This window comes from Helicoverpa armigera, chromosome 14 (genome assembly GCF_030705265.1).
Source record: "Helicoverpa armigera isolate CAAS_96S chromosome 14, ASM3070526v1, whole genome shotgun sequence".
Classification (NCBI taxonomy): Eukaryota; Metazoa; Arthropoda; class Insecta; order Lepidoptera; family Noctuidae; genus Helicoverpa; species Helicoverpa armigera.
Genome location: NC_087133.1, coordinates 6,565,188 through 6,581,480, shown reverse-complemented (window position 1 = coordinate 6,581,480; position 16,293 = coordinate 6,565,188). Strand labels below are relative to the sequence as shown.

General features: G+C 35.7%; 1 protein-coding gene across 1 annotated transcript in view; it reads right to left on the bottom strand.

The window, feature by feature from the left end:
• The window catches only part of LOC110378841 (lachesin), a 47,492-nt gene extending 40,254 nt beyond the window's left edge, over positions 1–7,238 (bottom strand). The window contains exon 1 of the mRNA XM_021338252.3: positions 6,822–7,238. The gene's annotated coding sequence lies outside the window, so the exon portion shown is untranslated. The remainder of the gene's footprint in view (positions 1–6,821) is intronic.
• Between the last annotated feature and the right edge of the window lie 9,055 nt (positions 7,239–16,293).

Here is a 16,293-nt window from a genome sequence, read left to right as displayed (position 1 = left end):
ATGAACCGATACAAAATTATTGGACGTAGAAATATAGGTATGTATTTTACCGAAACTATGTTACGAAATAATGAGTTAATTTGAGTGAGGTTACAGTGGAATTCCGAGAATCTCGGAAAGGGATTCAAGTATGTACCGAACTGTTAGCTAGTCGGCAACTAAGACAAATTCCTAAGTCTTTGAATACAGCTGTTAGGAGTGCCGATTTTCACGGTTGATTAACCATTAGGGATTCCCATCCCAGTTTTATTTAGTTTTTGTAGCGGTCTGCGATAGAATATCTCAATATTATTTTCAATAAACGAGCCTGTTTACCCATATTTTGCTTTCGATATTTATATGAACGCATTCGGCTCAAATCTGGTCGGTCCCAAGTTTGGAGCAATAAGTACGGCGGCGACATCCTCTACTTACACAGGTCCGCAGTATATAGGTTCTTATACGTTCGGCGGCTCTATGTTATTGGGTTCGCGGCGGGTACCGGCCAGCTCTGCCTTTATTATCTGTTGACACTGTATTTGTTCTCCGACACGACCGACTAAATTATTGTTCTCTCGTTTGTCGTCGCCTTATTTTATTATTTCCATCCTTTTATATCTTCGGCCAACTGAATTTACTTTAAACAACTTCGCGCTCTACTAATCATATTTCATATTTTCTACTTGTTGTTTCATTTTCCTTTGTGCGAAGAATTTCTTTGTATTTATTATAGCTAATATTAAAGTAAATACGGGTTTCATATTTATTAAGAAAGTTCAGCATTCCTTCAAATCTTCCTAACGAAAAAATGCTAACAATGTTTAAAATATCAGCCGAGGCTGGTGTTTAAACTCATAAGTTAAGGATCGGGGGAGAACAAAGATAAAGAATACAACTTTGTTAAATTATGATTATCTTTACAGGCAACTTCCCAGGGAAACACGGGGTATATTTGCGACAGTTAGCTAATGCGCGGAGGGTGGCGTCGGCGACGGCGGGGCTCTTATTGGGACATGTATTGGAAAATCTTTATGTTATTATTTACGCGGCAAGGAATTTCGCGGCGCTAATACCCGTCGCGTTGTACATTTTATTGAAGTTTTTATTAGAAAATACCATTCATACTTGATGTCGTTCGCGAAGGAATTTGACTTATTAGTACTAGGTAGTCTTGTTCCCTTCAAACGAGGAGGACGGCATTCGAAAATCTCATTAAAATATCATGTTCCTGTCGCATTTAGAATTTAATATGATGAAATTGATCCGAGCAAAATGGTGTTTATCCATTATTCCTAGAATTCTGCCGGGTTTTGAATTCCAGATAAACTTGAAAGAATATGTTGACCTTTTGACGGTAGTAGTCCAACTCCTATGATGGAATTTTGTCCTCAATTTAATAATTGAATACGGCTTAAATTAATGGCTAATACCGTCGAATCCTAGTTTATTAAAGCCTATTTTGAATCAACGGTGGTTGATACCGCAGCAGACGGAAATTGTGCAACGTTTTATCAAAATGCTTCCGACGCTCGACCGCGCTCGGCGATACCAATGTTTGCATCTGTGCGCCTTGCCGCAACCGCTTGCTATTAAAGCTATGCCCCGCTAACTCCCGACCTGGCTACATGAACCGAAGGACCAAACCACCTTAGGCTTGGCATTGGAATGCCGAACATTCGGCGAAAGTGCCACATTGACAATAGTCAGCGAAAGATTTTTATTGGCTCGCTTATCGACGGCTTCAATATATTACATGTCTGTCGGAGCAGTTCGCTCTGCCTTATTTTACTACGTGTAAAAAGGACCAATATGAAGGTTTGTAAGTTTATCTGTGGCTACATACTTTATGATCTACGGTAAATGTTGCTGACTGTCCATAGTCCACAGATTTCCTTTACCTCTTTCACTAATTAACATTTTTATTGTGTTTAAAATATACTCGTCTAATAATTAAGTGTGAAATAATTTGAAATTACAAAATTGAAATGTCTAACTTTTGTAAATTATATTGGAAACAGACTGCGGGCAGCTAATATCGGACAACTCCCCTCTGGTCGCAAATCAAAAGCTCGTCGAGGCAATTATTAGATTTTTTAAATTATTTCACGAAAACCTTTTTAAATATTTTATTGTCCACGTAAAAAATGCTTTTAACTTAAAAGTCAAGGTTTAGCTAAATGGTGACAATGGAGATTAATTAATACGAGATTAAGCAACAAAGTGGTTTGTTCTTGATGGATTTTTTTAGGTCATGTTTTTTGGAATGTGATTACTTTGTTAAACATGACTAGTAGGTACCTACACATAGTCCTAAGAGACAGAGCTCATTTAATAATGTGGAAATCCCATATTTTTTGCTAAGTAATGTATTTGTAAAGAAATTAACTTATAAAACTATTCCATGTCAGGTGTACCTACTACACTTAACATAGGAGGACATTATTTTGAACGTTTTGTAAACTATTGAAGTGAGAAAAGCAACGAAACTTTTTGTATTTTCTTTTCTGTTATTTTCCGACGTTTTACTTTAAAAGCACTTACTTAATCGCTTCTTGGATAAGGTACTGAAGCCTTTCAAATCAACTAAACGAGACTATTTTATTTTCATATTTCTGTACAACAATTTCCGACAATCATATTCAAAATACAGCTTTGTAACAGTCCGTTAATCGTCAATTGTACTAAGCTAAGTGAATCCATATCGATTTCTGATATTTGCACGAATTTCATTTCATTCGTGGAAACGAAACCAATTTTACTGATTGTGTTGTGGTTTATTTAACTTTTTTACATTTGCCAGAGCGTTCCGCTTACTGTGCACTCGTGTTTTTCGCATACCATTGCAAGCAACGTGTAAATACCACCATCTATGGTCGTGTTAACATAAATATATTTGAACAGCATACCTAAGATTACATTGAATGTATATGTAGTAGAATAAGGAAGAGTAGAAAGCTAATGGGGTGTGCAGAGTTCGTAAACGACAGTGCTTAGTTGTTCCTACGGCTACGCAATCGGATGGGGATGTCGACTTAGGATATTTTTGTCGTACCAACTAAGTGCCTGAACTTTGCTCATGGCTAAAGATCATACCTAAGGATGTGCAAAACAATGTAGTAGGTAGAAAAGTGCTAAGAAAATATCGAGGACTTTCTGTAAACTCTATCGAAAACGTATTACAGATTTAAAATAAAAACAAGACTTGTCCGGAAGTGCAAATAATAAAAATTAACATTATTGAAATCAAAAGCCAATAAAGCAACAATATGCACATAGAGCCTGATGTATTTCACAATTAAATCATCGAAAGCGATGCCCAAATTAATCATTATTACGTTTCCAATTCATATTTGCGGTATTAAAAGTTATCTGTGCGTTAAAGCCTCGCTGACCGTATCGCCGCAGCGAGCCGGCCCGAGTTATTTCTGTAGTGCAATTTCAATTACTGCAGATGCATAAATTTTATTGGTATCGTGGTAACAACCCGCTGCGTAGTTATCCGTCTATAATGGGATAGTTACTTCGTTTCATATTCCGAAAATTAATTAAAAAACGCTCTTCGTATATTTTTTGATAGGTTTCAATTTTGGGGTTTTATTTGAATATCTCATAGGTTTTGCAACTTGATCAAAGGAATTTATTTTATGCAAATATTCACTTATAATAAAAATGGATGGGATAAAAAAAAGTAAAGTAAAAAAGTAGATACAATATAGTAATGTATCTGATTCTATATTATTTTTATTTTTAGTGTTACGTGAAGTGACTGCCGAGTGACCTCCAGGACCTTCGGAAACCCAATATGATGTTATCTGGGAAGGCGTGCGTGCTTCCACCCTCTATCTGATATAATGTCCTATTTTTATATATATTAGACGACCTATTCTTTTGAACAATACCTAAAATAGGTACATATTATTTCCTTTACTGATATTAAAACAACATATTTATTTGTAAATATCGACGTTTCTTTTTTAATGAAACAATGTATAAATATATAATTAATGTAGAAAAAATATTAACTTAATATGAAGTTTAGTTCGAATAGTTATTATCTCACTACAGACACTATCTCATTCAGTTCATTGGCGCCACACACGGCACCTTAAACTCTCATATTTGATTCGCAGGTCGCACAAAAAGTGTAATTGAATTTTCCCGTTAGAAAGATGCCCAGTTATAGCGGGATTGGAACTGTGCCCGATAAATGGCGATAAGTTCACCGCCTATTACATGGCACCTAATAACGTCATCGGTGAACTAGGGGTGTACCGCAGCCTACTCTCGCCACATATTTCAGGGGTCACAAACATGCCGACCGGGGATATAGCCACTGATGTTGTTTTGATGAAATATTCTGCGAACCTTCCCAAACTAGCCCAACTTTTTGTTGAAGACCTTACAAAGTTCCTCAAGCGGTTATTGATAGTGCTTTCTGCATGCATAAAAAAAGCCTGATAAAATTGTTAGTAGTTTACTAGAATACCTTAAGTTACTAACGCTTTATCTTCGTCCCACCAGTCTCCGTTCAAGATAGTGCAAACTATTTTATTAAAAATCTTTCATAGAAAAGAGACTAGCGTTGTAAAGGAGTCACTTTCAAACTCCGTTATAGGAAGTATAATGAAAATATTGTAGCCAGCGTGGCTAAGCTATGATCGATTGCCGTCATGCAGGGCCGGTATTGCATGGATCCAGCATCGTCGGTTACATTAGATTGCGATTGATACCGCCATGTTGATAGCCGATTGATTCCAGATGAATAATGTGCTAATCAGTTATGTCTACTAGATTAGAGAATACTTTGTTTTGTAAGACTTCAGGCATACAAAATGAGAGTAGTATTAAAAAAGGTGATATAAGTTGACTATTTTAAAGTACTGTTTTCTTTAACTTTTGTATAAGAAATACTCGAGACAAATTCAACTTATAACAACTTGTCGTTATTCAAGTTAAAAGTGACTTCAACAGAACAAAATATAACTTGAAACGCAAAAAATATAAGGTTACTTTATGATGTGGCAGATAATAAGCCATCTTCATTACTAACACACATAATGTAAGTAAGAGGAGAGAGGAATCGCAATAAAAATCGTAATGATACCGCAATAACGAACTCGAGATAACTGCCGAAAGGAATTGATAAGGAAAATATAGGGAACGTTACATATGGGTACCGCATGCTCGAGAGAACCCTTATTGGATGGGGCGTGTTGCCTTAAAAGATTCATGGATATCTATAGAAAGGAATGTTTCAGTATTTAAATATTTCCAAGGAATGCGGAATGAAGAATTGTTTGTGTGGTGTATATCCAGGAGTACGTGGATACATTATGTTTTAGATACGGGGAGTGAAAGTACTGACCTAGGTTATTTTGTAAACCCTCGTGTGAATAAATTATATGGCACTAGAGCTGAACAGAATACTCTATAGTGATGTGGCGTGATTCTTCAAGGCTTTATATTGTACCCAATTACGTAGTGTGACTGTCATTTGTTAAATTATATTTACCCAGACCGTTTTTTCGTGCAGTTGACAAATGCTGTCAGTTAGTACAAACAACGCTATTTTCCCTAGAAAACTGACAGCTGTCAACTGCACAAAATAATTGGTACTCTAGTAAAAGAGATGATGGTTTGTCGATAGTTCATCCGTTATGGCTTGCCAAAGGATGGATACTGTTTGACGTGCATCGGAAGGGTAATTACTGAAGCTGTGTAAATTTGTGGGTACTGGTAATTCGTAGTGCATTAAGCCGCCATGAATGATATTTGCATGACGTTCGGGCGTAACATACGTGGCCTGGCTGTATGATATTAAATCCTTTGCTTCAGCTTTAACGATGTTTATATACGTATATACGAAAGAAGAAAAGTTTATATGTATGTAATGTTGTGTAGCAAAGTTAAGGGATGCATAGGGACCCGTGTTACTTTGCACGCAATTATTTGTTGTTATAAAGTGTCAAAACTGCTTCCTTCCATCCAAAACTTTTTAAATGTAAATGTAAAATGTCACAGAAAATGGAGAAGCGTCATTTTTGTTATTCATCGGCTGTTCATTCATCTCCAGTGAAACATTGACAGATCCATTATAAGTAGGAACAATGGTAGCGGCACCATACAAATTTGTAAGGACCGTTTTTCATAATGCGCTGCTAAAGTGGCGAATAGCTCCGATAATACAGCGTTTTGTTGTTACCAAATTGTATTCGTACTTTTATAACATTACTTTTGACGCAGAAAATCTTAATCAACGAAGCGTGCCAACTGTAGCTATTTATCTTGCCGTCCCAAATTAGACGCTTATAATTAATATTTATTGTTACAAAGAACATCCGCTCCGTGTGTTTGGGATTTTTAATATAAACAAGAATAAATTAAGCAAGGTTCCGTATGTAAAATATTGTATAAATAGTGTTACCGATGTGTATAACGAAATAATCAACAGCGCGGTTTAATATCGTCACGAGACCGACCTCTTTCGACCCTTGCGTTATTTACATTTCAGATAATTATCAAAGTAAATGTTCCTCCATAATTATTTACGATTCACTTCCAAAACATACCGAACATAAACCGAACTGACGTTACGAATATTTACACAGATAAAATATATACACTTACTGAATAAAATACTAAATCAATGGTAAGCTTATTGTTAGCTTTAAAAAGAGTGCACCAAAATAACAATAAACTTAAATAAAAACACTGAACTTGCAAGTTGAAAACATTTAAAAAAGAAGAAACAAATAAAGTTGTTCAGCATCCTTTGGTTTGCTTAAACTAATAAAAAGTTGTTATAAAACAAAAGTGTATTTAAGTACGATTGCATGCATTACCTCGTGACGGCTGCAGCGTCGGAAGCCACCACCCGCGGATATTATTTTGTTGCAACACGAGAGGGCGCGAGGGAGACGGCGAGAAAAGCTCCTTAACAACTTTTTAAAGGGAGCACTCGGATGGAGCGAGCGCAGCGGTAGCCGCGGGTACCGGCGATTCATTAAGAACGAGCGTGGAGGCTGCGATGGGCGACCACCCCCCGCGCCCCGTCGCGCGCGGGCCCACCGCGCATGCGCCCGGCCGCCCTCCAATCGCGGCCCTGTTGCTTCTGACGGCCGCACAACGTCAAAACGTAAACGCTATGAATACGTTTAATCGCCGCTGAATCTTCCGACAATCGCGATGATCTACGTTTAGATTAGGACAACTTTTGCGGGAAGCGACGGATGCATTGTGTTCCCGAGACGCTACTCCGCTCGACTGGCCAAGACGTTCGCCGCACAATTGAGATAATAATAATGTCTCTTTACAGCAATTTATTAGACCAGAAAATGTTTGATTCAGTATGAATGCTAAAGAAGCTTAAATAACATCGTACATGTTATTTAAACTTTTCTTATATAGCCTATTTGAATTTAACCTGCCGTAATAAAATCAAATTAAATCTGGCAAACTGAATCTAAGCTCGGGCTACTTAAAAAACATAAAACCCGCTGGGTGAGTGTAACCCGCTGAACCTCCGTCATGGCTCTACAAGCTAAATCTAAATCCCTTAAATACGTTACCCAGATATTTATGGCAGGGCTAATAGCACCAGTTAAGCCGAAGACCAGGCGTACCAACGATATTTTTGAAGATAAATGCTAAAACGGCTCTGTTTCTTCAAAAGTACCTAATCCCGCATAATTAGAAGTAATTGACAAATGAAACGACAGATCTCAAAGTCTACAAAGTTTGTTTGAATAAGTTGGTTTCTCAAAAAACTCGTAATCTGAATGGTGTATTAGCTAAATAATTTTTTGATCATTTTCTTAGTTCGCCTTAATTATAAGCTCCCCGCTGTCTTTTCTTTAAGAAAAATAATCAGTTGAATGAATACCCTTGAGCATTCCAGACTCGTCCTTTGAGAAAAGATTTCTGAGATAAAGAGAAATGTGTACCTTCGCAAAAAGTATGACGTCCAATAAAACGATTCAAAAGAATTCTTTATAACACAAAACAAGTAGGTATTATGCAAGAAATAAAATATGAAAACCATTTAGATAACTGCTATTACTACAACACATAAAGATGTATGCGACATACGAAACAAAACTAACGCAGTTTTTATACTGATAATATCTTGCGTTGACCAACTAGTCTCAACTATTTTTTTTAAACCTAGTTGTGAATGATTCATAGAAAAGCTATCTTTGGGCCTACATATTAAGAAATATTCCGTTCATTTTCATAGTTTTTGTTTTTTTTAATCTAATATTTTAGAACCAATAACAGATCATTTAAGTAAATCCCTTAAAAATAACATAAATAAGTACTGTTTTGCAAATTGGAGGATTATCGTTGTACTGCAAAATTCTGAGAAAAGCTGCTCCTGGTAAATTTGTGGAAAAACAACTCTAGCGAAGAGTAATAAATACGAGTATTAGGTACATATTTTTTTCCTTATTTATGAAATTCGAAATACTGAATCTATACTTCTATGGGTAATAAAATAATACAGAGGAAATATTGTTTAGTTTATTTGTACCCTAAAGATTCCAAAATTACCGAGTAACATAGGCTATTTTTATCCGGGTCCGGGCAGATGTTCCCATGACACGCATGCATCAAAATAAAATCTTAAATACCTTTTATACTTAAAAATGCAGTTAAACATTGTCTTGGTTCAGTTACACACTAGATAAATGAAAATAATGTTATCCTCTCATCCATAAAAGCATCCTTCCGTAATCACTCGATAAATCTTATCTGTCAGAATCTGTGAATCAATATTCTTTTAAATAAACGAGATTGCCCCGCTTTAGAACTGTTTTGTAAACAAATCCGATACAATGAATTAACTTTGAATGACGCTCACGATTCTATTTTATACGAACCGTACGTCTCTGCTTTGCTTAAAGGGTTAAGAAAAAAAAATCTCTGTTCGTCACATTTCCCAGTTAATACTTAGTTTCCTTTTCACTTGTATACTTATTAATTTGTACATAAACAAAAGAATTCAATCTAAGAACTTATATATAAGTCCCTCCGTTTTAAATTCGTTAGTGTCTGAATAACGGTACAGTTAATTAGAGTAGGTTTCAACCAGGAACACTGAAAGTTAGCCTGATCATAACCAGGAAAACGCTAGCAATAATGGTGTTTATATGAATTTTGAATGTAATTGTGATATCCAAAGATGCCATCAAAGCGTCAGGCACAACATGTAAGCCTTCGCTTCGCCATTAATCTTTGTCAAAACTTTACAAATTGGAAACCATTACCTTTAGCAAATTATTGCCAGTGTCTTTGAAATTTATTAAATTAATCATCATTCAGTACACACTACGCACTGATTGCCGCTAAAGATTGTGTCACACAAATTGTTTACTTAAAAAAATGGCTATGTTTTGTGGATCGGAACGCATTTTCAGGTCGGTATTTGTTTTTATAGAGCAACCCTACACTACTCTTAATTGATGTTCATATTTGTTTACATTATGTTGAATTAGATGCTGGTAGGTACTTCTTCTATGTAGCATTGCTTCAAATGTTACACTTTCATATGTTGCTTACTGTTAGCCAACTCATGTATTGAAAAGCAAGCACCTAAATCCTCTTTCTACTTAATTACCACTTAACTGTTTATTTACATGAACATATATTTACTACTTTAGCTCGTGCAATGAATGAACCGAACTAAAGACATTAAAAGGGTCGGCCGTAAGCACAGGTGTGTAAAATCAATGTAGACATCTAAATAACTATTGGGTCGAAACACATTTACTTAATCCTCTCCACTGTGTGTTCTACAGTCAGCTTATTTTGGTAATAAAATTAATCTTATAACCTCAGAGAGATAATGTGGATAATAGAATTTCCAGATTTCCGCGGAGCTCGTTCAGGCTTAGTATAACAAAGATATTCTTCGAAACCTCGGTGTATTTACGCAAGACGAGTAAGGAACTCGCAAACGTAAATTTGTGCCTAAGCCGAATGGTATAAACGTAGCCCGTCAAATATTTAGGGCAGTGCAGCGCGTCGGCAACTCGATCTAGACACAAAGCCACACAGCCAGAATGCCGCAGAATCGCTTCACCTGTACTTGTGGTAATTTGTACTTTGACTTCAGGAATTGAATCTCTCTGCAAATAGTTAAACACTAAACCGTGTCGAGAAATTAATTCACCCCATCCTGATTGTACGAGAAACAGTTCGATGAGGTTTCGGTAAACGACTTTGACTTTACAAAGACACCGGTTTGTGGATACAAACTAAAGCGATTAAGAAACGCTCAACGCGCAGAACGACATTCGAGCGCGATAGCACAGTTACGTTTCGATATAATTTTTTACTGGAATGTGAGAGCGGACATCGAAAAGGGACCAATAAAATATGCAGATTTGGCTGCGGCCGTATTTTTCTCGGTGTAATCTGCATTATTCAGGCTTTGTCACGAACTTCGACAGTTTAACAGCGTTTATCTCTCGCCTTGCAAATTGAGCTACGACTTTAAGACAAACGGGAGTCACTTTCATTATCATAATGGACCTCGGCCGATTCTTTGTTGGTGAGCTGGGGATGGATTCTAGTTGACATTTTACTAGACGGTCTTTTATCTTTTATACCTGGTTCAGTATTTCTTGCTACATTCTATAGCTAATATATGAAGACAATGACGTAGGTGCTTTATTTTACCAGGGATGTAAGAGCACTATTTTACTGAATGACAAGTTGTTTGAGAGATAATAATAGATTTTAGTGATGTAAAGTGTACTGTAGGACATGGTCATAATTTTTTTCAGTGGTAATTAGACGTACTTACTTACTCGTAATAAAATCAGTTAGCTATAAAGCAAATAAAACATTCGATAGAAAAATGTAAATGAACTTAAACGAAACACCAAATCTTCTAGGAACTTGAGCCAAGTAAAACATTCTTTTGCGAATGCCATGGCAAGGAAGATAACCCTCAGTCCTACGTCTTAAGGAAATCATAGCAGTAACTTAAATTTAATTTAAAGCAAGAAAGTCCTTTCCTTTATTATTCAACTTCAGTACTAAGTTTAAAGCAGTTTTAGTTCCTTGCACTTTAGATAAAAACTGAAACATGCTTACAAACAATAACAAAGTTTCAGCTGCCTTGAAGTCCAAAGAGTATTTACATAAGAAATGAAATATAGAACACAGCTACATTGGCGTATCTCGCTGTATGCGAGTGTTTCAATATGTTACAGGAGTAGGTTAGGTAGGAACACAAGGATGCATTTCAAACAGAATTCTCATTAGCGTTTGAATGGGGCAGCAATTCGAAACAGCCATACAATTAATTAATCGGACATTGCCAAAGAAGTACCGGCGAACATGTTTGACGATAAAAGCTTTACCGACGTAAGTAGTAATTTACCCACGGACAGGCTCCCTGTTCCAACGGCAAGGAATGGCCGAGTGTCCACTAGACCAAAACTAATCGCTGATAGAGTACGCTTGCCAGCGATTGGACTATTGATTCGCTAGCATCTACAGGCCGACGTAAATATGTAGGTAGCGTATGGCAGTACGCCATAAATTGATGGCTTAATTTGTATACTTGGCCGTATGGGCGTGTGTTGATGGATTTGTTTAGCATGCTTTTTTCCGATGTTTTGTGGTGCCATTGTTTATATTCTTTATATTTTCTTGCATAGAAGTTACTCTACTCTAACACAGATGTATAAAGTTCCTACAAGGTTGTTGGTACGTAAAATAATACGTCAGTAGGCTAGGTAGCTAGTATTTTTAGAATCATTTACTTGCAACAACTTCTAAAATCTTTAATAATAAAAACCAGATCTTCGACACCATCCATAAGCCTCCAATTGGCAACAAAACACAATGCAACGCTCCCTCGTCAATATTTCATAAGTCCCCTCTCAAGGTCCGTTATATTGGAAGGGCTAGTCGGAGGTCACACTAATCGCCGATGACTCGTGCAACGGCACGGCACCGGGCGATTTATGACGACTGTGGACACCCTTCGCAGCTAAACCCGTGTGCACACACTACACACATCTCCCTTGTAATTTTACGTCGCGATGTTTTGTGTGCACTACTTCTTAGGCTTCGTTTATTGAGTACCGTGAACCCCATTTTTGGTACAATGTTTAAGTTTTCCTTCGGCGGCGTGATAAGCTCTTATAATACAAAACATATTAAAGAGACCCCAATACAAGTTAAGACCATCTAAACCATTTAGCTTAGGCTTCCGAAGAGATCCAATCATAATGTTTTCTAGACTATCTCAGCGCAAAATAAGCATTCAGAATAACGATTAATGGAAATGCCCGCTTATCTAAGAAGCATTCTGTACAATGAAATTCTATTTAGGCGATCACATTAAACAGCTATCTTAGGTCTTAGAAGATTTAGTATAATACAACTTGAAGTCACAAATAACAATAAAGAGAGGGTTCAAAGATTCGAAGTCCAAGAGCAAGCACGTTATAAATCTGGGCAAATCCTATACGTTTTGTTAGGCAATTTATGGCACGACCTCTCAACGAACGATGTAGTTATTTTAACACTCGCTGATTGCTAAATTGACCAATCCATCAGGCTGACAAACGGTTTACAATGAATTGAGTTTATTTGAGATTACTAAAAGACTTCATCCGGCCATGTGCGGTTCTTGGAAGGAAAAAAGTATTCACCTTTATAAACTTCAATGTACGCGGTATCTACATGTAAACATTGTTATTAAATATAAAGGATAGTTTCTTCATACATTATTTTTACATTTTCCTTAAACTACAATTATACTTCTTGGGTAAATATAATCTTGAAAAAATTGGCTATGCGATGGAGTACAAAGCGTGCAAAGTAAATATTTAAAGTCAAGTAGATTCTTAGCCCACTATCCGCCCACACTATACAAGAGGATTATTTTAAGGGCAAAATAATAAAAGAAACTTTCAATAATCAATCCTTGTAGTTCTAAGAAATTGTTAACTCTCTAATTTACCAACCCACAGATCTCAATTTACAAAACAAAAATTAGCATTTATTTTCATTTTATTTGTACTGATAACATACATATGAATTTAAGATCTCTTTACAAAACCAAATTGGATAAACAAATCTTCAAATAAAATCTTGCTATCAGCTTATATTTTTTATTTTTCGAAATCATCCAATCAAAAATTTAATATCATCCTTTGCAAAATCATATGATAGTACACCGTTTATATTGAACTACTACAAATAGAGTCGAAACTCAAACATGAGCAAACAAGCGAGAAATTACTCAAACGTAGCGCGTAGCCTTCGCGTAGCCGTGGCGTAGCCGTAGGTATTAACTCCGAATTCTCGTAGGTCAAGATAGTGTAGGCCGTAGCCGTAGCCGTGCTACGCCAGCTACTAATCATGGGCTTAGTAATCTTATCCGTAGCCGTGTTCTTGCGGCTAGCGTTTAGTACCGATGTTAAACTTGTACTTTGTATGTAAACACAAATTATAATCACGTAGATTATTTGTAAGTACACAGTTATAAGGCCTTGTTTGTACAAGATTATGTAACTGAAAATTTTCCATTACAATTTTCTGTTCATTTTTCATGTCTTCTTTTGTACTAAATATATGATTTATAAATAATCAAATATGAACTTGTAATCCTATTTATAAATCGAGAGACAAAACCTTAAAAATGCAAGTATAAAACCTCATCAAACTTCATTATCCTTAGTTCTAAAGGAATATTAGAAATGCTTGTAAGTTAATTAAAAGCCGAAGAATCGGGTTCAACGACACATTCTCGATGGGAAAGATTAAGTACCCAATTCCACATTATTAAAGTCTTAATGAAAAGAACCGAAGGGACTGGTAAAGTGACTAAAAAACTTTGAATCTCAGATTTGTAACAAAAAATGTGACAAGTCATCAAATCTACATATTTTATTAGACTCTGCCGCGCCGACTGCGACCCTCTGTCGGTCGGGCCGTTCTCAGCTAGTGATGCACTTTCTTGTCTTTGAAGACATATCGATATTTCACTTGACATTTGTCTAAAGTTTGTATTGTAAAGTATGTGTGTAATGTATGTTTCAATATATAGGTAACTGTAACACCATACTATTTTTTTAAAGAGTAACCATGGAGTTTCATGCCCTTTCTTCTCCATACGAAACTACTTTTAAATATACTATTAGAATCAAACTTATTTATATTTTTGACGTCCATAAGTGCTTGTAAATGCCTAAATTAAATAAATGATTTGACTTTGACTTTGTTTTACTCGTAAATCCTAAAAATGTATATAAATCTATGCCTTGTGTATATCAAAAACAACATCAATTATGCAAGCTAGTTTTCACCACGCTAAAAATTGATAAAACCAAATATGATGAACAAAAAACTAAAAAAATACTACACGAGCCTAAACGGCTTCACCGATTTGCCAATATATGCCGTCGTTACTCTCTATTGCAAAAAATAATATCCAAAAAACTGTCGGTACCTTTGCGTTGCAAAATAAATATCGAGCTTAATTTTGATTTAATATTTTTGCTACATTTCATGTGTCACATGTTGATCGATAAAAAAATTGGAATAATGTTTTTAAAATTATCCAAAGATGATCCATGATCTATGTGATCAAACTATCGTGACCTAAAAATAAATTACATAAAAATATATGATTTGTCTCATCAATGTAGAATACGAAGATTTATCATCGTATTGTGCGATGCGTAAAACGTACGTGATTCGCTCTTTGTGTTAATACTAAATGCGCTTATTCAAAAATAATCCCCGCTATTTTGACAAGCAACTGACAAAACATTTCGTCTAATGCACGAACAGTAAAAAACGAATTAAACATTAAATATTCGATTAAACCCAATTAAAAATCAATCAATGAAAAGACTGGTTTTCACTATCCTTTTCCTACTATATTAATTTTAATTACTGAATCTATCGACATCTTAATATATGTAAGAAAGGCACATCCCAGTTAATATTACAGGACTTTCAAATAGGTATCAACGCCAGCCGGCCGGGTGCGGCCTCCTCTCGACTGCGGCGACACTTCATAAAGAACACTTTTATACTCAAGCCTTTTATTTATGATGCCCTTTCACATCTTTGGCTTCGTTTTATTGTCTGATATACTAGACGTATTATTGAATTTCCAATTTAACCATCCGATTATACATAGACGAAGAGATATGAATACGAATAACGTTTTTTATTGTACGATTGTGTGATTAAATTTTGTGATGCGATATTGAAAATACGTTTTGTAAATAAATAAATGCGATAACATGATATTGTGTTGCAGGCCTTAATCTTTTATCGAATATTCTTTTTGATATTTATTTCTAAGTTCTAACTCTATTTTTGGAAGTAGCTATAGAAGTGTATGAAGCTATTAAAAGCGTCACGCCATATATCGTGGCCACGTTCAGACAATACAGAACGTCGAATCAAAGAGTTGCTATATATTATTTAAATGGAGAATGGTGCGGGTCTTTTTACTGTGGAGTGGTGGTTCGCGGTACATCGGTCGGCACTCTGCGACGTGACCGAGCGGCGGTGCCGGGAATCACATTGACCTGGCTACAGCTGGATGTGACATCTTTTACTGCACTTTAAAATCAGTGCAACTTATAAATAGGTCAAGTATGCATATATTTTTATGACAGATTGCTTGGGGAAGAAAGTGAGTTGGCTTTGTATTCATGTTGTAACGTTTTGAGAATATAATGGGTAATTTTTATGAGTAATATTGATATATTGCATACATGGAAATATACCCAGATATATGAACGGAAGACACCCTTACAGTACGCATATTCAATTGAGAAAACATCAACTCTATAAAATAAAAGCATTCTAGATAAAGTCTTTATCAAAATAGCGAAAAATGTACATTAAACTGTAATAATAGCATTACAAATACCATTTCGAAATTCAAAGTTACGAGCTCTTTCGGTTCCTTCCACTCACTTTAAATCGAAATCGAAATGTTTTATTCCAGCCAGCGAAAATGCCACGAATGGCTCCAGGCCGAATTACTTGTTCGCGAACATTTTTAGGCTGACTCAATGGATAATGGTCATCAAAATGTATTCTTGAAAAATGATGTATTATACAAAGTTATTTAAGAACCTGGTCTTATGGTAAATTAAAATATTAAAAAATATTAATTACAATCGTCAAAATAAGTCATTCAATTAGCACGATCAAATCAAAATAATTTACAATTCTGAAAGCTTTATTTTAATTGAATTAAGTGCCAATTGTGTGAAAATTCATTCAAATGTTACAAAATAATTTCAAGTTTTGCACGAATTCGTG